A 23,132-nucleotide genomic window follows, 5' to 3' on the forward strand; every position below is an offset into this window, starting at 1 on the left:
GTGGCAGTCTTGTGTTTTAGTCCCCAGTTGAGGAGTCAGGTGGGAGAGAGGAGCACCTCGTGGCAGCTCCCTAAAGTGGCAGGAGACAGATCCAGGAAAAGGTGGGAACTTCACCTGGGCTTGAAGGCCTGACTGTCCTCTGGCTCATGCTTTCAGCCCATGTCCCTGTGCCCCAGAACTGTAGACCGTCACCCTGCACTTTTCCCGAAAGCTGGAAAACCTAGCCCGCTGAGATCTTTGTTTTCCCCTTTAACAGACGAAGAAAAACAAGACCTATGTAAGTGTTTGTGAAGTGCTTTAGCTTGAACATGCAAAACCAGTCCCTTCGCTGGGCGCAGTGGCTCAAGTCTGTAATCCTATCACTCTGGGAGGCCAAGGCCAGAGGATCGCTCAAGTTCAGGAGTTCAAAACCAGTCTGAGCAAGAAGAGCAAGACCCTGTCTCTACTATAAATAGAAAGAAATTAGCCAAACAACTACAAATAGAAAAAAAATTAGCCGGGCATGGTGGTGCATGCCTGTAGTCCCAGCTACTCGGGAGGCTGAGGCAGCAGGATTGCTTGAGCCCAGGAGTTTGAGGTTGCTGTGAGCTAGGCTGACGCCAGGGCACTGACTCTAGCCTGGGCAACAAAGTGAGACTCTGTCTCAAAAAACAACAACAACAAAAAAATGAAGAATGAAATAGAATGGGATGGGGGAATTACAGCCATATTGCTAATGCCGCCTTATATTTTAAAACACTTGACATTACCACAGGTTCAAAGGTTAAAAAAAAAAAAGAAGAAACTCTTGACAATTTTCAAAGCATCTGGACATCTGTAATCTATTTGATCTTTTCAAAAACCCTGGAAGGTAGAGCAGGCATTAGTACCCCTTATTATCCCCGTTTACTAAATAAAACTGAGCCTCGGAGAGGGCGAATGACATACCGAGGCCCAGTCCGCTATTGGGTGGTAGAGTTTGGTTCACAGCTTTTAAATGCTCAGCAAGTGTCCTCACCAATGCCCTCATCCCTGACATGCACACCACACTTGCCCGCAGGATTAAAAATTACCCGAGGACCCAGAGCTTGGAGCAGACTTGGGACTCAGGCCCTTTTAGACTGGGTTGCATGTCTTCGTAACTTTCCATGTGAAAAGAAATGGCTCACGCCTGTAATCCTAGCACTCTGGGAGGCCGAGGCAGGAGGATCGCTTGGGCTCAGGAGTTTGAGACCAGCCTGAGCAAGAGCGAGACCCCGTCTTTACCAAAAATGGAAAAAATTAGTAGGGTGTGGTGGCATGTGCTCATAGTCCCAGCTACTCAGGAGGCTGAGGGCAGGAAGATCACTTGAGCCCAGGAGATTGAGGTTGCTGTGAGCTGTGATGATGCCACTGCACTCTAGCTGGGGTGAAAGAGCAAGACTCTGTCTCAAAAAAAAAAAAAGAATCATTGCACTAGTTGCTGCCTCTTCCTCCAGACTTTCCAAGATTGACCCTGCTTGTTCTCACTGCCACCATCCTCACCGGGGTTTTCATCATCACACATTCGAATTATTGCCATGACAGTCACTCTAGGTAATAAGGCTTTGACACTCATGGAGACTTCCTAAGTGCCGGGTCTGTGCCCAGCTCTGAGGGCCTTCCAAGGAAATGGCCGTGTAGAGCCTGGAGCAGGTCACTGCGACAGGACAAGGAAAGAGCATCGGTGGGGAGAGGTGCAGGGACCTGAGGAGGGCCAGGGGACAGCAGGCTCTTCCTTCCGTTGCTCTTTTGGCCTTCAGGTTGTCCCATCACAGGCACTTGATGCCGTGTGTGTCCACGGGTCAAGGTCGTTTGGTAACGTCACAGTGCTGAGCCTTCAGCTTGGCAATCAGGGCGCTCTGTGATCTGGCCCCTGCGTCCTCTGCTCCAGGGCACAGCCCATGCCGCTTGCTCCTGCCTCCTAACTGGCCCAGGCACTTCCTGCAGCATGTTCCTACGGTGGGTCAGAGGATGGTAGCGATAGCCACAGCACCACTTTAGCAGAGTCCGGGGCACTCTGCTAAACAATTGCTTATGGTATTTCATGTCATGCTCACGACTCATCGTGGCGGGCACCATCCCCCCCATTTTGTAGATGAGGACACCGTGGTTCGGAAAGGTTCACTAACTTGCCCAAGTCACACAGCCAGAACGAGGCTGGGGAGAGCTCAGCCCCCAGGTCAAACCCAAAGGCACCCCCTTCCCTTTCACTCCACTGACATGATAGGCGGGAAAGGGCATAGACCAGGGGCTAGTGATTTCTGTCCCCTCGTTCTTGCTGCTCCCACGCCTGAAACACTTACTTCCTCCCCCAGCGGTGAATGGAAGCTGGTGGATAAATCCTCCTGCCTTTTCGTCCCTTTTTTTTTTTTTTTTTTGAGACAGAGTCTCACTTTGTTGCCCGGGCTACAGTGAGTGCCATTGAGTCAGCCTAGATCACAGCAACCTCAATCTCCCGGGCTCAAGCAATCCTGCCTCAGCCTCCCGAGTAGCTGGGACTACAGGCATCTGCCACCATGCCTGGCTAATTATATATATATTAATTGGCCAATTAATTTCTTTCTATTTATAGTAGAGACAGGGTCTCCGTCTTGCTCAGGCTGGTTTCGAACTCCTACTCTTGAGCAATCCGCCCGCCTGGGCCTCCCAGAGTGCTAGGATTACAGGAGTGAGCTACTGCGCCCAGCCCACACCTTTTTGTTCCTTGAGAGACAGTTCTGAATCTCCTTAGAAGGTTCTTTGGGGTGAGGCACCTGTCTCCCACAGGGGAGGTCAGCTCAAGAATGCATTCTGGAATTATTTTTCCTTTTTTCTATTTCAGTTGTCTGTCATTTCTGCTCTCTGGAATCTCATTCCCACAGAAACTCCCTGCATGTAAACCTTTCATTAAGGCGTTCAATGCCATGAGGCTGAGACTGGCAACTGAGCGAGGAAGACAGTGAACAGACCCGAGGCCTGAGCCCGGGGACCCTCCGACACGTAGGGGTGAAGGCGAGAAGGAGGATCTCGTAGAGGAGACCGTGACGGCACAACCAGGAGCGTGTGGTGTCCTGGAAGCCAAGAGGGAACACGTCTCGGGGAGAAGGGTGCTCAGCTGAGTGTTGCTTAGCCATCGAGGAAGATGAAGATCAAGTGGTGACCACTGGCTTTCACCACAGCCTTAGCGAAGAGCAGTTTGGGTGGAGTTACAGAGTGAGGGGCATGGGTTCAAGAGAGAGTGGAAGGGAGGAAAGCACAGTCATCCCTTGTTAACTGTCCCTCAGCATCCCTGGGGCATTGGTTTCAGAGCCCCCGAAAATACCCAAATCCTTGGACACTCAAGTCCCTCTTGTAAAATGGCACAGTATCTGCGTATAACCTGCATGTGTACTCCCGTGTACTTTAAATCATCTCTAGATTACTTATAATACCTAATATAATGTAAATGCCATGTAAATTGTTGTTACACTGTATGTTTTTATTTGTATTTTTTTTATTGTTGGAATTTTTCCCAAATATTCCAATATTTTTTTCAGAGACAGGGTCTTGCTCTGTCTCTGGCTCGAGTGCAGTGTGGTGTGCAGCGTGGTGTGATAATAGCTCATTGCAGCCTTGTCCTGGCCTCAAGGGATCCTCCCGCGTCAGCCTCCTCAGTAACTAGGCCTATGGGTGCACACCACTACCACCGAGCCTGGCTAATTTTTGTTTGTTTGTTTGTTTGTTTTGCGGAGGCAAGTTATCACTATGTTGTCCAGGCTGATTTCAAACTCCTGGCCTCAAGCGATCCTCCCGTGTTGGCCTCCCAAAGTGTCGAGATTACAGACGTGAGCCACCATGCCCAGCCTTGTTCCAAACACTTTTGATCTGGAGTAGGTTGAATCTGTGGATGCAGAACACACAGATATGGAGGGCCGACTGTAGAAATAATTATTTTATGGAGTTTTCCTACGAAGAAGAGTAGAGAAATGGGGTGCAAGCTGGAGGGGAGTAGGGTGTTATAGTTTGATTGTGTCTCCCAAAGTTCATGTTTTGGAAACTTAATCCCCACAGCAACAGGGTTGAGACGTAGAACCGTTAAGAGGTGAGTAGGCCATGAGGCTCTGCTTGCACAGATGGGTTAGTGATATTAACGTGAGAGGAGGTTTCTCATAAAAGGATGAGCTCGCCCCTTTCCCTCTCCTCCTCCATGCGATGCCTTCCACCATGTCATGAGATAGCAAGAAGTCCCTCACCAGATGCCAGCCCCCTGATCTTGGGTTTCCCAGCCTCCAGAACTATGAAGTAAATACATTTCTTTATAAATTACCCTGTGTCTGCTGCTCTACTCTAGCAGCACAAAACTGACTAAGACATAGGGTCAAGAGAGAATTTATCTTAAGATGGATGAAATTACAGCATATTTATGCCTGATGAGAATGATTCAGCAAAGAGGGAAAAACAGATGAGGCAGGAGAGAGAACTGTTGGAGTGAGGAGACGAGATCTCATGCTCAGTAAAGGTGTTTGCCTTAGATAGGAGCATGGGCAATTTATCCCTAAGCTGCAGAAGGGAAAGCAGAATATGTGGGCAAATTCTCATGGCCCACGACTCATTGAGTGCTTGACTTGCAAGACATTAGGACTCCGAGTCTGTGCCTCTCACCACTCTCTTCATTTTGCAGATGAGACACGGAGAGAACCAAGCACACAGCGATGACCAGAGGCAGAGCTGGCCTCAGAATCCAAGACCCCTCCCGCGCCACCCAGCTCATTAGGGCTCTTCTTAGGGGCAGAATCCTCACCATGTTCTGCTCACCCCACCTGTGTTCTGGGAGGTGGATGGATAGCCTAGTGGACTCCAAGAAGGACACTGAAAGAAGAAAAAAATTGGAGAACCGAGCAAATTTTAGACTAGGATCAACAAGCCATGGGGTTAGGTAATTTGAAAGTCTACCAATGAGTTTAAGGGATCTCCCTAGATGTATTTAGGAGAAACTAAGTTACTGTAAGGAAAGCTGTAAACTGGCAAACTGGACTGATAAAAAGCTGTCAAAATGCAGAAAGAGCATAGTATAAACCCAAATGCAAACAGAAGGGCATGGATCCTTCTGGAATATAGATTCCTGGTTTCAAGTATTCTGTCAAGCTTTGTTTCCTGGTTTGAGGTTTGGAAATACCAGTTTCCACCTTAAATAGAGTTGCATGCAGCATGAGGGGTGGACAGAAGGGACAGGCACAGCAGAAGAGGCACAAACAAGCTGGACCCATGCAGGAGGCACACGCCAGGTTCTGCTTTGATGCCCAGGAAACTTAGGAAACCACTGCATTCTCTTTCCCCTAATTCCATTCATTTCACAAACATTCCCTGTGCTTTTGTGTGAGGCACTGTGCTCGGTGCTGTAGCTCTGGGAATCAGGGAGTAACGGGGATGGTAAAGAAACCAGACAAACTGGGAGAGGTCCTGCCCTCAAATCTTTACAGTCTTACAGTAAGAACGAGCTCCTCTGCCGCTCAGCTGGCTCAGTCCTGGACGGAGGGAGTGTACAATGTCGGGGAGACCGTCTCTAGTCACTGCAATTGTAACTCCCTGACTGTGGATTCGAAGATATAAATTATAAACTGCTATTGGGTACAAATTATTCCCATGGGAGCTTGTTGAGCGCAATCCACTTATCTCTAGGGCTGAGCTAGTTAAATCCTGCCCAAGTAGCTGAAAGCCTGTTTGTTTTATGACAAACAGGAGAAAGGGCCCCTCGCTGAGACTCGGGTGTGGGATGGAACCTTAAGCCAATGCTCTAATAAGTGTGTTGGGAGAATATTTATGCAGGTACAGCCTGTGACACCTCTCTTCTGACTCTACACCAAAACAATATTGGAAGAGACACACAGAGTCCAGGTTCTGACTTCAAACACTCAGGGTGTTGAGGACAGGTTGAGGGGATGAGCTGGAATGTCACCACGAGATAATTCAGGGAACACTTCTCTGAAGAAATCACCAGGATCTCTTCATTTCTGCAGCCCTTCGCAGCTGTTTCAAGGCTCTTGCAGTATCACTGATTTCATGGAATTCTCACATGGCCCCGTGTAATAGGTGGAGCAGGTTTTAATATCACTGTTTTGCAGCTGAAGGGACTGAGGCCCTGAGAGGTGGCATGACTTGGCCCGGGTCACACGGCTAATAAGCAGTTGAGCTGCAGCAGGAGTGGGTCTCCTGACTGTGAGTCGAATGCCTTGGTGTCAGCCAGCCATTCCTCCGCGGCCGAGCTCCCTGGTCCCCCTCGGCTCTCAGATGAGAAGCCTTGGGTGAGAGCGTGGCTTCACCCCACAATGACCTGCTTTGGAGTCCCAGCTCTGCCCTTACCACTCATATGACACTGGGCAAGTTGCCTAACTGTCTCTGGGCCTCTGTTTCCTCATCTGCAAAATGGGCACAATACTACAACCTCCCCATAAGGTGACTTGGAGAAATAAATGAGATATTGCAGAGTGAGCAAAACACAATGTCTGGCATAGTGCAAAGTATCAATAAATGCCATATCACTGCCTCCTCAAAGTCTATTTTCCTCTAAGACATAACCCAAAAGGCAGTCTTTTGAGAGTCTTGCAGAAGGCTCCCTGCTTTCCTTCCTTGCCAACTCCTGCCTTCCCTCTCCGTCACTTTGCGATAATGCCACCTCGAATCTGTCTCTTTTCACTTTTCAAAGGGCTTCCCCACCGGCACCTCTATAGACCCTCCTGACAACCCGGTGGGGTAAATAGAACCCTTACTACAGACGAGGGAACCAAAGTAGGAGAGGCGAACTGACTGCCCTAGGGCAGCACCTGTTAGCCCGGGAGCTGGGACTCTTCCCTTCTACTTTCCATTCTTGGTTACTGGAAATCTTCCTTTAACTGTGTGGGTGTTCGCCCACCTGGGGAAGTGGAAGCTAGGAGACCTAATCGAGTCTCCGCAAACTTAGGATTCCCTTTGAGAACCTAAAGAGTAGAGAGCAAAGCAGTTTGCTCCCTAGAACCCCCAGCCCTCCCAGCGTCCCTGCACATCAAGACCTGGGCCTGGGGACTGGGAAGGCAACTCAAGGTAGGGAGCAAACTCCACTTTCAGCCCAAGACCTGCTCGGAGCTCACTGCCCACAAGCAGTGGGCGGGTGAAGGTCAAAGGGTGCTGCTCCACCTGAGATTCCAGCGTCAGCTATGCCACTTGATATCTGAGAACACCTTGGACAAGTCAAGGTGCACCTCAATTTCCTCATCTAGACAGGAAGACTGGATTAGATAATGTCTCAGCTGCCTTCCTGATAACCCGTAAACGATTTGCTTGGGGACAACAGTGACACATTACGGACAATTTTAAAAAACTTTTATTATGGAAATTTTTGAACAAATTCAAAGTCAATAGAATATAATAGACTCCCATGTATCTGTCCCCCAACTTCAACAATCATCAATGTCTGTCTTTATTGTTTGGTCTCTACCTCCATTCCCTTATGCCACTTGAGGGTTTTTTTTTTTAATTAAATTAAAATTTTTTTAATTTCTTAATTCGAGACAGGGTCTTGCTATGTTGCCCAGGCTGGTCTCAAACTCCTGAACTCAAGCCATCTTCCTGCCTCCCAGGTAGCTGGGATTATAGGTGCCTACCACCAGCCCAGCTTTACGGTTAGTTTTTATTGTCCTTTTTTTTTTTTTAGTGGAATTTACATACACTGACTTGCAGAAATCTTAAGTGTAATGTTGACAAATGGGCCCACCCGTGTAACCTATACCTCTGTCACAATATAGAATATTTCCACCTCCCTAGACAGTTCCCTCATGTCCATCATGGGCAAATGTAGAACTGAATTTATTAACAATGAAGTGAAACATTTCGGTATGAGTTTAGCACACCCAGAGTTAGCAAATGCTGCTCTCTTTTGGGGGATGGCCAGGCTGGCGTCAGATCTGCAGTCTTAAGCTATTATTTTCCTTCCTGTCCCTATCCGCCCCTGTCATCCTTGTGTGTCCCTGGAGCTTATGGCTTTCTCCTCCATGCAGTTCTATTATGAGGCCTTGACTGCGCTTGGCTGCAAATTCTTATGAGCTTGCTTTTTCTCTTTCCTGTACACTAGCCTTCCTTGGGTTCTTCCTTTTGTTCTTTTTCGTTTCTCTTTCCTGCAACTGCCTTCACGTACCTGTTGCTGTTTTCTCCTTTGGAGTGCTCTGACTTTTTTGCGTTCACACCATCTTCTCTGATCTCACTGTCCTTTGTCTCTTTGGTCTGTCCATACCCTGGACACTAGACACCAAGCATCACCCCAGGGTCCAGCCCACAGCCAGGCCACTTAGTCAACATTGAGTGAGTGAGTGAGTAAGCGAGCGAGCGAGTGAATGTATGGATGAAAGCAAAGGATCACACGCTCGGAAACTACCTGCAATCTAGTGACAGCAATGTGGTCCCCTAAAAACCCCAACCTGTCAGCCTGGCCCGCCCTTTCTGGGCTACATCTTTCTCTCTGCATTGAGCAAGAAGCTATTTATCTGCCCCCTTGGAAGTCCCAGCATTTGAAAGGAAGGAGGCTGACTTCCTGGCAAAATGTGACCCAAAGGACCATCCTCCTCCCACTCCCCACCATTTAAAGCACACACACACACACACACACACACACACACACACACACACACACACACAGAGCAAGCAGGGCTATGAGGGATACTTCCTGTTTTCCTCTCTTGAAAGCATCCTGCATAGATGAAACTGAGGGATCAAAGGGACTGCCTGCCTCTGGGGCTTGGGGACTGGCAGAATGGCTTTTAACCCTCTGCTGTCTCCCACGTGTTGAGTGGCATGGGCAGTCTAGGTCTCATATTTCTCCGGTAGATTTTAACTTCTGGAGGGCAAGGGCCTTGCCATTCATTCATCAAATGTTACTGTGCTCTACCAAATGCCAGGCTTTGAGGATCTGGGGTGATGAATATGACACAGTCCCTGGCCTCATTCATCTAAAAGTAATGATCCCAAGGGCTAATGTGATCAAGCACTTTCTCTGCGTCAGGCACTCACCACATGCTTTTCATGCACTTGGTTCTCACAACAAGCTTCTGGGGCATCATCTCCACCTTACAGACAAGGAAAGCAGGACTGTGCAGGTAGGATAACCTGACACAGCATAGACTGCTGGGTGTCGGGGCTGGAGTTAGAGCCCTGAAACCATTTGTATAGCTGGTACGCTAGCCTGCCCCCTGCAGACCTACCTCCATATCTGAAACATGCAGTGACTCATTGCTTGTAATTTTTACACATGCAGTTTATCTCTGGGCTTGGTCAGGTGGCTTCTGATGAACAGGTTTGTTTGCATCCTACTCACTGTCCCACACTGTACTAGGACAGAGGTGAGTCAGCTTGCAGCCCCCCGAGGACTGGCAGCAAGGCTACAGAAACCGAGGGCCACATCAGCGCTGTTTGGGGGGTGAGGACAGTGTCAGGCTCTTGCTTCCCCTCTCCCATTTCTGGAATAAATCAGATTCCCCAGATTTTTTTTGGTTTTGTTTTGTTTTGCATTTTTTCCAAAGCCTGGCAAGAAAGCTGAGGGATGTAGATAGGAAATGATAGCAAACAAGTGAACATACACTGAGGAATTATCTTGGGCCTTTGCCTGTTATCAGCTCTTGTATTCTTGCAACAATAGATATTATTTTCTCCACTTTTAGGGGAGAGGAATTGAGGCTCAGAGTGGTTAGTTAATATGCCCCAAATCACACAGCAGGACACAGCCAGGATTTGATTTTAGGTTTGACTAACTCCAAAATCTGCACTTTAATCATACTGTGTCCTTGATGCTAAACTTGGCAGAGTGGAAAAGAAACTCCAGTCATGCTAAGGTTTCTAACAAGCCATGGGGGCACGTGAGGGTAGCAAGTAACCTTGAGATCCGTTGGTTAGGGACGCCTGGCACAAAAGGATCTTAAAGTGCTTCCGACTCTGCAATTCTATCTCTTTAAGACCCAGAGCTCCCATGCCAAGCCTGCTTCGTGATCCTCAGAGATTTCAGGGGTGGGGAAACTGGATTGAATGCGCTGACATACAAGCAAAAAAAGACCTCAGCATTTTTGCCTCGCCTCGGTGGCTCCGGCCTTTTTTTTCCCCCTCTCTCTCTCTCTCTCATTTATTTATTACTATGCTATTCCCTGGCCCTGCTGCTGTGTCAATACTGATAAAAGCAAATCGCCCCACAAACAGGTGCAGCTGGGAGCTGCCCCTTGGACAGCTGCCAGGGAAATGTGATCGCTCAGCTGGCTTGACCTGCCCCTGCCCAACCCCCTCTCGGGTTCCAGCCCAGGGCATGTGTCCTTGGGCAGTTAATGTCAGTCCGCATGTCAGAGCCCTGGTATCTCGGTTGGCATCATGCACTGGCTGGTGTGTGTGGCTGGGGTGGGGTGAGCGTGTGCAGGAGAGGGGGGTACTACAAGAGTTATCTATTTTCTCTTTCGGTTTCTTCCAACAAATTCACATAATCCTATGTCACCAAGTCCGCCTGCAAGTGTTTGAAAATGTTTCCTAAGAATATCCCTGCCTGATTTTCCTAGGTAAGAAATATTTGCAATGTGATGATCTAAACGACATTTTCTGAGCACCTCCCAAGGGCTTAGCTGTGGGTTCACCTAAATAAACATTTTGTCAGCCAACACGGTTGTCCAGAATGCATTTTGATGCATTCTGAAATGCATTCTGACCAAGCCATGTGACATTGACTCTGGTTTGCAAAGATTTTATTTCATTTCCCCTCCCCCACTCCAGTGTTTTGTCCCCAAGCATCATTCCCCACTTCCCTAGGGCACCAGCCTTTCCGGAAATGCCCTAGCTCTGCGTGCAGCCTCCACCTCGCGGCGTGGACCAGGCGGGGGCAGCGCGGCGCCCGAGCGGGCGGGCGAGCGGGGCGCAGGGCGGGCCTGGCGGGCAGGGGCCGGGCCGCGCGGCCCGCGAGGGAGGAGGGGCCATGCAAACGACGCGGCGTCGCGGCCCCCCTTACCCAGGGGCCCTCCGGTTGCCAAAACAGACCATTCCCCAGAACAGTCGCCTGGAAACGGCGCTGTCATAGCAGCCTCTCGCTAGCGGCGAGCCAGCTGTGCTGCCAGGCGGAGCTGGGTCAGGATGTTCAGACCTCCGCGCACCCCTCCCCACCTGCCCGCACCTCGGGGAGGGGGTGGTGGCCGGCCCGCGAGGGAGGGCGGGCGCTAATTGGATTGGAACTCTCCCGAACCGCATCACTGCGCCTCCCTGGGGGAGGGGAGGGGAGGCTGCAGACTGTCTTTGTGATCGGTCTCGGCCTCTCCCTCCCTGCAGCCTCGCCCTGACCTGGTCTTCACTGGCCTCTGCCCACCCCGTCGCTGTCCTAGGGCACAGTGGCAAGCTCACTGTACAATGGAGGCGGCAGACAAGGATCAGGCCATCACCAAGATGGGATTCCGCCTTGATGAGGAAGGGTATGTGATGGAGCCACAGGGGATCGGACCTGGTTTGGAGGGGTAGGGAAGGATGCAGATTTGCCCCAGCTCCAAAGTCGCTACTTCATTCATCCCTCAACACCCTCCTCTGTCCAGCACCTTCTCATCAGCCCAGCTATGCCGACCGACCTTCCCTAAACCTTGGGGGGATTTACTTTTCCTACTGCATTTGGCGCCTGTAGAGCTGCCTGGGCATTTAAGTGTGTATGTCCTGCACTCACCAATTAAACTACAGGGTAAGCTTTTGGCCAGTGGCAGGTATGTAGTCCCAGCTACTCTGGAGGCTGAGGCAGGAGGATCACTAGAGCCCAGGAGTTTGAGGCCAGCCTGGGCAATAAGTGAGACCCCATTTCTAAAAACAAAAGGAAACACCCTTCGGTATAAATTTCTGAATGACAGGACCCATATTATATCTCTGTAATGGCTTCCCTTGACCATGAAGAACAAGACGGATTTTAACAGACCCACTCGAAGGTCGGTGCCAGCGATCTTAGGCAACACGGCCACCCCAGGAGGCCCCAGTGTCGCCTTTGCAGCCGCTGTTTGCAGATTGGCCTTTGGAGACTAGGAAAACCTCACAAAACTCTTCCGGGATTGGGGAGGGGAGGAGATTCAGTGACAGCCTGAGTGACATTAAGCCAACAGGTGGGCTGCAGAGAAAGTGAATGACAAGACACACCCAGCATTTCCAGTGGTCCAGACGCCGAATGCCGGCGGGCAGAGGTGTGAGGCGAGCACACGTGTGTGGGGCAGGGGCGAGGGGACAGCTCTGGGCGTCCATGCTGGGTAATGGAGTCCCCTTCCTTCGTAATCCCTAAGAGGCCGGGGAGTTTTCTGTACTCAAAACAGCAAGTCTTCATTCAGCCCGGCTTAGCCAAGCAGCGTGTAAATGTGTAATCTCTCTGCCTCCTCCCTCTCCCTTTCCTTCCTCGTGTATTGAGTTCCTACTGTGTGCCAGGCACTGAGCTAGGCACTGGAGAGTCAGAGAATGATTAGATCAGTATCATTCCATATTTATAAGGAGAAAAAGAGCCCCAACTCAGCCATAGTGTAGGGGCCATCTGCCATGCGTATGGTCACCAGCATCTTTTGATCAACTTCCTATTGGTGGGTTTTTTCCATCTCATAAATCCCACTTCCCCAAAGTAAAGGCCAGAGATTTACATTCCCTGATGACTTTGGAACACAAGGTGTAGGCATGTGACCAAGGTTCTACTCGTCTGACGCACCCACAGGAGATTTTGGTTCGGAAGAGGAGCAACTGAGGAAGCAGGTGTCTTGAGTGAGGAGGGGGCCGAAGGAAGCCTCTGTCCCCGAGCACTGGGAGGGGTGATCTGGAGTTCAGCTTCCAGCAGTGTTGAAGGGGGCTGGCGTGAGGGAATTTGCTGAGGTAGCTACGACAGCAGATTTGCTGGAAAAGTCCTTCTGGGTGGCGGGGGCGTCATTCCTGAGTGCTGAGCCTCTACGCCTGTTTTCCCTTCTGGAGTCTGTGATCCTCTTTTCTTCTTCTTCTTTTTTTTTTTTTTTTGAAACAGAGTCTCACTTTGTTGCCCAGGCTACAGTGAGTGCCGTGGCGTCAGCCTAGCTCACAGCAACCTCAAACTCCTGGCTCAAGCGATCCTCCTGCCTCAGCCTCCCGAGTAGCTGGGACCACAGGCATGCGCCACCATGCCCGGCTCTTTTTTTTCTATACATATTAGTTGGCCAATTAATTTCTTTCTATTTATAGTAGAGACGAGGTCTCGTTCTTGCTCAGGCTGGTTTTGAACTCCTGATCTCGAGCAATCCTCCCGCCTCAGCCTCCCAGAGTGCTGGGATTACAGGCGTGAGCCACCACGCCCAGCCTTGGAGTCTGTGATCCTCTTAATATTTTTTAATCAGTTCCTTTTCTGCAGATTCTGTTGTTTGTAACTAAGAAGTCTGATGCAGATGGAGGGGATGGAGGCGTGGGTGGCTGGCCGGATAGGAGGAAGGGCGGGCGAGGGAAGGTGTGTGGGCGGAAGGTGGATGAAGGGCTGGTAGGTGAGCAGGCGCCAAAATACTGTTTTTTAAAAATGGGATTATAAGTTGTTTTTTTTTTCTCTCTGGGTCACTGTATTGTCTTCCCTCCCTTTCTCCCTTCCTTTCTTATTTTAAAACAATGAAAGCATAATACTTATATAATAGCAATAAAAAAGTTACCAGAAACCCGGAGCTAGAGCACTCACAGTGCAGGGTGAGATCGGCGCAGGAAGGCAGGAGCCGCCTCTGGACTCCGGAGGTTCTAAGCCAAGATGGGCCCTGGCGGGGCCCTCGCTCCGGCCTCAGAGGCCACTGTCTCCCCAGGCTTGCCTCGGCCTCCCGCACAAAGCCTTCCTTTCTCTTCATCCTCTGAACCCCACACCCTGGCCGTGCCCACCACTCAGAGGCATGCACTCGGCTCATGCTGCCTCGTGACATTGTTCCTATTGTTACCCAACAATCCTATTTTACCTTGAGCAAGGATGACATGCACATTTGTGACTCATCTCATATTGTTCTGCCCTCTCCCAGCTCTGGACTCTCAGCATCGCTGACTGTCACTCAGCTGGCATGTGCCACCGCCTTGCTCCGCAGCTATTATTCACATGGGCACAGCCCATCACCCGGCACAGACTGTCAGCTCCACGGCCGCTAGGATGGCAACTTACGTGATTTTTGCAAATCCCATTCCCCACAACTTTACGGAAAGTAGGGTTTTAGGGTCTGCCTGTAGCAGATGAGAATCATGCTGTTTCTTTTCACATTGATGACTTTCTCCAAAACCAAAACTATAAGCTTTTGCAGCAGAGCCCTTTCATTCATTCATTCATCCAGTCCGTCAGTCAGTCGGCGTTTAATGAGTGTACGCGGCTGTGTTGAATGCTGGGGACAGAAGTGGATGAAGCACAGCCACTCCTTACAAGGTGCTGCAGTTTAATAGCAAGAAACAGACACACAAATAAGTGGTGGAATTGAGTGGTGTGAGAACCCTGACAGCCAAGTGTGCAGGGTACAGAAGGGTTGGGGCGGAAAAGTCTTTTCAGAGGAAGCGTATGGAGTGCGTATTGTAGGAGGGCTCTGTTCTCAGGCCTTCACCTATGCTCATCCGCTTAACCTGCACAGCAGCAGCAAAGCGGGCGCTATTAGCGCCCCATTTTACAGGTGAGGAAACAAAGCCGCGAGAGGATAAGGTCTAGCAGGGTTGCGCAGCTCGTGAGCTGCGGAGCTGGGATGCGTGTGCAGACTCTGACAGCGTGCGCTGACTGCGGCAGTGCACTGCCTTGAGCGGATTCCGGAAAGCGGAAAATCAGTGACCACCAGGCCCAGGGCATGGAGGCTGCCTGTTCTGTTCAGCTGGGACGTGGTGCCCTGGGAATGGTATGGTGCAGGGAGCAGCCACCCAAAAGAGCTTTTTTCTTTTTTTTTTTTAGTTAGCCACAGAAGCTGTGACACCCAAAATACTTTAAAAAGTAATAGGTGAGAGGGCCTGGCGGGGGGTGGCTCACACCTGTAATCCCAGCACTCTAGGAGCTTGAGGCAGGAGGATCGCTTGAAGCCAGGAGTTTGAGACCAGCCTGGGCAACAGTGAGACCCCGTCTCTACAAAAAAAAAAAAAAAAAAATAGAAAATTAGCCGGGTATGGTGGGGTGCGCCTGTAGTTCTAGCTACTTGGGAGGCTGAGGTGGGAGGATCGCTTGAGCCCAGGAGTTTGAGGTTACAGTGAGCTATGATGACACCACTGCACTCCAGCCTGGATGACAGACCTTGTCTCAAAAAAAAAAAAAAAAAGTACTACGTGAGATCTCACTGTCACAGCCTTGATGGATAATTTCACTCCTAAAGAGTGGTTGACCTGGACAAAGTTGTAAGTTTGTCAGAATGGGCTTCTCCTGCCCAGGTAGAGAAAGGAAACTGGTTTTGAAATCATAGGGACTTGGAATCTGGTCCCTGCTTTGCCACTGACCAGCTAAGTGACTGGGCAAGTCACTCAATGCCTCTCAGCCTCAGTTTTCTCCACTGGTAATTGGGGGTAATAACCTCGGAGTGTTGGCATAGGGTTAGATGAGATGATGCTTGTCTTTTAGCTTAGATTTCCAGCTGGTCCAAGGGGGCATCTATTTAATTTTAAGTCCACCATGCCTCATCTACAACTCCCAATGTCTAACAGCTCTGAAAACAAAACTCATTTGCCAAGAAAACCTGACCTGAACTAACGCAGGGCAATTTACAGTCTTTCTTTATTCCCAACTAGTATGATTACCTAATTACCCATATACTTTTTTTTTGCAGGAATTTGGTTTTTTGCTTTGTTTTGTTTTAGAGATGGGGTGTTGCTATGTTGCTCAGGTTGACCTCCTTGGGCTCCAGCGATCCTCCAGCCTCAGCGTCCCGAGTAGCTGGGACAGCAGACATGCGCCACCACGCCCAGCTTGCAGGAATAGTAATGTGTTTGATTATAGGATGCTATCCCAGATTCTGCTAGGGGCATTACAAAATATATGGTATGGCTTTTCTAAAATTCAAGACTGTGAGTTACAAAACACATCTGACTCCAAAAGCATCAGATAAGGGATTTGGACCTGCATTATCTCCTCCCTAGACCACTCCCTGCACTGCGGTCCCCTCCACCCCAAGTGTTCAAATGAACGTCTAGAATCAACCCTTCCCATTAAAAGAAATACAAATGCACCCACATACCCTGTGGCTCTCCCTCAGCCAAGCTGCTTCCCTCCCACTGTTCCTCTACTTCCTTTTTTTGCCACCCCCATTGACTTTAAGTGCTCTTTTCCCCCTGTGCCCTGGTTAAGAAGACAGACTTTAAGGGTGTGTCCTTCTCTGAGCTACTCTGGTAGTATAGTCTCAGCTCATTGTTACTTGTTTGTGGGCTGCAGAGTTGCTGTAAGAAGTCTCTCTTTCTGTCTGCGCTTCAAATACTACCAGCTCACTGTGCAAGTAATAATCTGGTGCATAACTGTGCTGCTCATTTCAACGGTGCTGAAGCCCTGATCATTTTTTGTTGCTGTGAATTTTCCCAGTTGACCAAAGCCCAAAATAACAGCTCCTCTCATTTACAGGGCTGCAAAAACTTCCAAAGGGAAAAAGGAGTCCTCGTGCTGGAGCAGATTGGAAACCACCGAGCCAGGCTGTCTCGGTGGCGTGTCATCCCCCTTGGCATAGGAGAATCATGAGACCTGAGATCAAGTTCCAGCTCTTCCCCTGGCTGGTTAGATGATCTTGGGGGCAGCCCCTTGTGACTTGGAGAGCTTTGGTTTCCTCATCCTGGAGCAGAGATCATGAAAATTATTTGGCAAGATGGTCACACAGATTAAATGAGATAATGAAAGGGCTTTGAAAACTGTGAAGTGTTGCACAAATGTGAGATTGGTTGTTGTTATCTTCTTACACACATTGTCAACTTAAGGGTGAGGATGGTTTCTTCTGTGTTCTTATTCAGTTCTCTCTATGACATCCCCCAACCCTTCCACACTCAACACAGGACTGGGTGTAGAGAGAGGACCTCATAGAAAACACTTCAAAGTAACTTGCACAGCACTTACCAAAGAGCAGGTGCTTGATGCATGGTAGCTAACATGCCATCCGTGGTCCAGAGCGGCAGTGCAGTGGGGTGGCTCAGACACATGAGCCCTGGTACAAATCCACTCTGCCACTTGCTAGGTTACGTTGAGTCACAGGTGTGCATATTTAACATTTGGATAAATGTCCCAGTTGTCCAACATTCGGATATATCTTTCTGCACTGTCTCCTATCAGAGCAGGAATGCTGGTTTCCCCATGACACAACCAACCCACATTTTTAACTTTTAAGTTTTATGAATTTTTTGTCTAGGTAATATTTGCAGATGGCAAAAAAATTAAAAAGGTAGGAAGAACATGCAGTGAGAAGTCTCCACATCCCTGTCCCAGCTGTCTGTGTTCCCTCCCCAGAAACACAAACTTTGATCTTGGCTTGTCTGGTAAATGGAAAATGGTATCTCATTAAACAAGTCTCACCATTATCTTGATGTGAAAACAAACCAGTATATATTATGGAATAGAATGTTGCATTTAAATGAACTTTAGAATAAAACAGGAGACTTCAAAGGCATTTTATGCTCAAGGGTGGGCAAGGTGGGAACCTACTGCTGGCTCTGCCTCCTGCCTTCTTTTCGGGGGACAGCTGGGTACAGCTCTGAGTTAGTCTAGAAAGTGAAAGTTGAAGGTACCCCCACACCCCTCGATTATGTTGGTTTTCCTCATTGCCTCAGTCACCTGACTACAAGTCATCCCTTATGTCTCCTCCTGCCCTTGACTTGGTCTCCACTTTGCTGCCTGACCTTGACCTCGAGTCCATCACCTCCCACTCCGGGGCTTCAATTTCCTGACTTGTGAAAAGGGGGGTTGGACGAGGCCCCATTCCAGGTGTACCATTCCAAGACTGATCAACTAATTCACATTAAGGTGTAGATGACTGATAACAGCTTGGTGTATTACCTCTCCTGTGGGTGGAAACATTTGAAGCGATGCAATTTCTCATTCCCAAAAGAATGAATGTACATGGTGCGATTTCAGGCATGGTCACAGGCGAGTGGGGACGATGTGCGGGGAGGGGTCACCTTTCCTGGCCACCCTCCCAGCGGCCACTGTAGGCCCCCCGCCAGCTCCAGCTCAGGGTGAGGCCAGCCCTAAGGGGATGAACTTGCTGATTCCCCTCCCCCACCCCCCCTCCACACTCGTTTTCCCCTGGCAGTGACCAAGAGCAGGATTCTGTCATACAGAAAAGTGCCTCGTCAGGGAAACCCACGTGTGTGGCCTGGAAAACTACCCCGTCCCGGGGGGCAAGGGGTTCAGCGGGGTGTTCAGCAGCTTGGCTTCTGGGTTCCCCGGCCAGTCCCCATCCTGGGCGGGTGAGGAGCCGCTGCAGGGCCATCGGCTTTCCACCAGGGCAGGTGGTCCCTGCCACACCTGGACCCAAGACGTCTGCTTTTCTCGGAGGGAAAGAGGCCGTGCCAAGTGCTGTCTGGTTTTGTTTGCTGTGGAAGGTTTGGTTTGGCTTCCGAGTTTTCAGGGCGGGCGTGAGACGGGGGGTGGCCCGCAGCCACCGCGAGCCTGGCAGAACGGGAAAGCGTCTCCTCAGCTGCGAAGTCTAGGCTGGCTGCTCCGGGGCGGGCACAGCACGGGAGCCCCAGCTGGCGTTCCCCGCGGCCCCCGCCCCCGGCGCCATCTTGTCCCACCTGCCGTCTGGGCCTCCGTGGAGGCGGCCGGGGAAGCCAGGCTGAGCTGCAGCCAAAACAGTGGTGGGCGGCGGTGGAAACCAGGGCGGCGCCGGGTCCTCCGACTCTGTTGGCAGCGCTGCGGCTCAGATCGGATCGGAGGGGCGTGCCTCACGCTCTGTCAGACTCTCCCCTCACGTCCCTCCTCCTCTCCGGCCGGCGGCGTCTCCAGACCTGCGGGTGCGCAGCCGAAAGTGAGCGCGCAGAGCTCGGGCCTCCTGCACAGCGGGCCGCAGCCTCGGCCTGGCCTGGCCGCGCGGCCCGAGGCGCACACTCGCGGGCCCACCCCGGGCTGTTGAGTCAGAATCCGAATTTTTACAAAATACCAGGTTGAGATGGCACATGCCTTAGGGGGGCAGGAGTGCGGCAGGGGCTCCCTGGGGAGGTGTCCACAGCCTGGTGTAACGGAGGGGTGGACGCAGGAAAAGGCTGAGGGGCGTACGCCGGGGTGATACGCTAAACTAGGGAGGGGCCTTTAATTTCTTTTAAAATGGTGTTTTTGGTTTGATTTTAATGTGTTTTAAAATAGGCAATCCATTTATATAGATAAAATCCTAACAGCGAAGAAGGGTGTGTAAGATACAGCTTATTCCACAGACCTGTCTCAAAGACAGCTGATATTACTAGTGTGTTATGTGGCCCAGAGACAAATTATGCAAATAAAAGTGTGTGTTCATACTGACCTGACCCCTTTTAAAAAATTCAAATGGTAGCCACCACACACAGTGTCTGGACCTTGCTTTTTGCACCTAATATATCTTGTAGATCATTCTGTGTCAATATGTAAAGAACATCCTAGGTTGTATTTCAGCTGAATACTATTTCACTCTAAGGATGGTCCTTAACTTATATTGCTAGGCCCCTACTGATGGACTTTTAGGTTTTTTTTTTGTTTTTTGTTTTTTTTTTTTTTGAGACAGAGTCTCCCTCTGTTGCCTGGGCTAGAGCACTGTGGCATCAGCCTAGCTCACAGCAACCTCAAACTCCTGGGCTCAAGCGATCCTCCTGCCTCAGCCTCCCAAGTAGCTGGGACTACAGGCACGCGCCACCATGCCTGGCTAATTTTTTCTATATATTTTTAGTAGGCCAAATAATATCTTTCTATTTATGGTAGAGACAGGCTCTCACTCTTGCTCAGGCTGGTTTCGAACTCCTTACCTTGAGCAATCCTCCCACCTCGGCCTCCCAGAGTGCTAGGATTACAGGTGTGAGCCACCACGCCCGGCCTTAGGTTGTTTTTAATGCAACCTAATTTTAGAATTTTAGAAACAGGAAGGTCATTTAGTACAGCTCCCACTGTGATTAGATATTCTCTCATAGTGTCCCACTGCACATCTGAGACCCAGCTGCAATGTCACCTCCTCTGGGGAGCTCCACCTCCCTCTCCCTCCCATCACCCTGGCAGGTACCTTAGCTAGAGCCCTAATCACAGGTGTGATTTAGGCAAAGGCATGATAACCCTTGCTTTTGTATCCTCTCGACCCTGCCCTCCTGCAGAGCACAGTAGGTGCCCAGCCACTGTGGACAGAATTGAAGTGACCACCCCTGAGAGGGGAATTCTCCAGATTCTGCTCCTCGGACACTTTCAGTGACAGGGACTTCACTTCCTCAAAAGCCTGTCTGCCTTTATGACGCTGTATCAGACAGTCCTGTGATAGAGCAAAGCCTGTTTCTTCCTCTGGGTTCTAGAGAATCTTCTAAAACAATGCACATTTAATCCCTCTTCCAAATATTTAGGATGACCACCTTTCTCCAAGCCAAATATCCATCCTGCCCCCATTACCCATGGTAATGGGGGCAGGATGGAAGCAGGTAATGGAAGCATTACCTGCTTCCAGATCCTTCCCCTCCTAGCATTTTCTCTGAGACACTTTTTGGTTTATAGTAGGATTCACTTACAAAGTGATGTCTGACCACTACACACCTATCAGAAAAGCTGAAATTTAAAAGACAGACCATACCAAGCATTGGCCAGGATGTGGAGCAACGAAAAGTCCCCAACCCTGCTGGTGGAACATTAAATAGAATAGGCACTTTGGAAAACAGTTGACAGTTTCCAAAAAAGTTAAACATAGATCTTTCATATCACCTAGCCATTCTACTGCAAAATATTTACCCAAGATAAATGAAAGCACATGTCCATTCAAAGGCCAACGTTTATGGCAGCTTTATCTGTAATAGCTAAGATTTGAAAACAACACAAATGTCTCTCAACAGTGAATGGATCAGCTGTGGTATGTCCATACTGTAGAATACTGTGGAGCAAAACAAAAATCCTACCGTTACACTTAAACAGCTATTGACACAATGACAGTGTACATCGATGAATCTCAAAATAATTATGTTGAGTAAAAGAAGCTGGATAAAAAACAAGAGTTCGTACTATATTATTTCATTTGTGTACAATTCTTAAAAATGCAAACGAGCTGACAGAGACAGAAAGCAACTCAGTGGTTGCTTGGGGACATGGAGGCAGGGAGGAGCAGGAGGAAGGGATTACAAACTGAAACAAGGGAACTGGGGTGACAGGCATGTTCACTTGATTCTGGTAGTGAACTCGAAGTTTATGCATGAGCCAAAACTTAACAAACTGCATGCATTAAACATACGCGTTTTATTGTACGTAATGATATCTCAAGAGGGCTGTTTAAAAAAAACCTGATATCTGGAACTGGCCACATCCTCCCCCTGTCACTGACGGATACGGTGCATAGTAGGACAAGTGGCTCCTTCAATTTGGTTGCTATTCTCCCTATTGATGGAGCCCAACATCAAGCTTTTTTAGGAGCTGTATCACCGTGCTTTGAGTTCAGCAAAAATTCCAAGACCTTGATGTCATGAATGCCGACAAGACAAGTCCCCCGAACTTCCATGTGAATTGTATCAAGGTTATTTACCCCTTCGATGCTCACTTTTAGGTATAGGAGTAGGAGGTGGCATAGTGTGGTGGAAAGAGTATGAACTCTGGGGTCAGATTCCTTTGACTGGAAGGAACCTCAGGGTGGGTAAGTTATTTAACTTCTCTGAGTCTCCATTTCCTCTTCTGTAAAGTGGGTTAATATTTCTGATCTTATAGAGGTGTGACATTAAAACGATACATAAGAAAAACTAACTTAAAGGCCAGGTATGGTGGCTCACACCTGTAATTCCAGCACTTTGGGAGGCTAAGGTAGGAGGATCACTTGAGGCCAGGAGTTCAAGATCAGCCTGGGCAACATAGTGAGACCCTATCTCTAAATAAATAAATACATTAGTGGTGGTGCACACCCGTAATCCCAGCTACTCGGAAGGCTGAGGCAGGAGGATCATTTGAGCCCAGGAGTTTGAGGCCGCAGTGAGCTGTGATAGTGCCGTTGTACTCCAACCTGGGAGACAAAGTGAGACCCTGTCTCTAAGATAAATAAATAGATAAGGAAATGAACTTAACACAGTTCTCAGCCCATCATGGCACTCTACGGAGAGAAGCTAATTTTATAATTCCCTCACTCCTGCCTGTCACAACGTTTTAAAATCTTCATTCTGTGCATGCCAGACCTCTCATGATATCTCTGCATTTGATGAGCAGACCTACATGCCTTTATTGGAATTTCTAACATAAACATTGAAATGGGCCAAGTCAAAACCTGTCCCACGGCACGTCACCAGAGTTCCCTCCAGATCGTTGCGTAGGGAGCAACGAGTTCAGGACTACACTTTCAACATGACAGCTGACATGCTGGCTGCTGTAGACGATGTCGGAGGAGTGTGGGGTGAGATTAAAAGTGGATCAACAGCTGTGGAAAACATTACGGTAGTTCCTCAAAAAATTAAACAGAGTGACCACATGATCCACAATCCCATTTCTGGGCATATACCCAAAAGAATTGAAAGTAGGGGCTCGAACAGATATTCATACACTCGTGTTCGCAGCTGCATTTTTCACAGTAGCCAAAAGGTAGAAGCAACCCAACCGTCCACCGACAGACGGCTAGATAAACAAGGTGTGCTACATATCATGGAATATTATTCAGCCTTAAAAAGGAAGGAACGTCTGCACACGCTACGTGGGTGAACCTTGAAGACACCATGTGAAGTGAAACAAGCCGGACACAAAAGGACAGAAACAGTGCGATGCCACTCATGTGAGCTACCAACCCATAGAAGCAGAAAGTAGAATGGCGGTTGCCAGGGGCGGGAGCGAGCAGAGAATGGGCAATTACTGTTTCACGGGCATAGAGTTTCAGTTTGGGAAACCGAGAAAGTTCTGGAGATGGATGGTGGTGACGGCTGCCCAACAGCGTGGATGCCCCTAAACCGTACACCTAAAAATGGTTTAAATGGTAAACTTTATATTATGTATTATGATTAAAAAGGGAGGAGGGGCCGGGCGTGGTGGCTCACGCCTGTAATCCTAGCTCTCTGGGAGGCCGAGGCGGGCGGATTGCTCG

The 23,132-nt window shown here is 49.4% G+C and overlaps 1 long non-coding RNA gene across 1 annotated transcript; it reads left to right on the top strand.

Annotated features, from left to right (window-relative positions):
• Positions 1-11,249: 11,249 nt before the first annotated feature.
• LOC109730774 (uncharacterized) lies at positions 11,250-17,451 on the top strand. The gene is made up of 2 exons (XR_002223800.2): positions 11,250-11,414; positions 16,511-17,451. It is a non-coding gene; the product is annotated as an uncharacterized LOC109730774 (long non-coding RNA).
• Positions 17,452-23,132: the final 5,681 nt, after the last annotated feature.

Source organism: Microcebus murinus, chromosome 5 (assembly GCF_040939455.1).
Source record: "Microcebus murinus isolate Inina chromosome 5, M.murinus_Inina_mat1.0, whole genome shotgun sequence".
Classification (NCBI taxonomy): Eukaryota; Metazoa; Chordata; class Mammalia; order Primates; family Cheirogaleidae; genus Microcebus; species Microcebus murinus.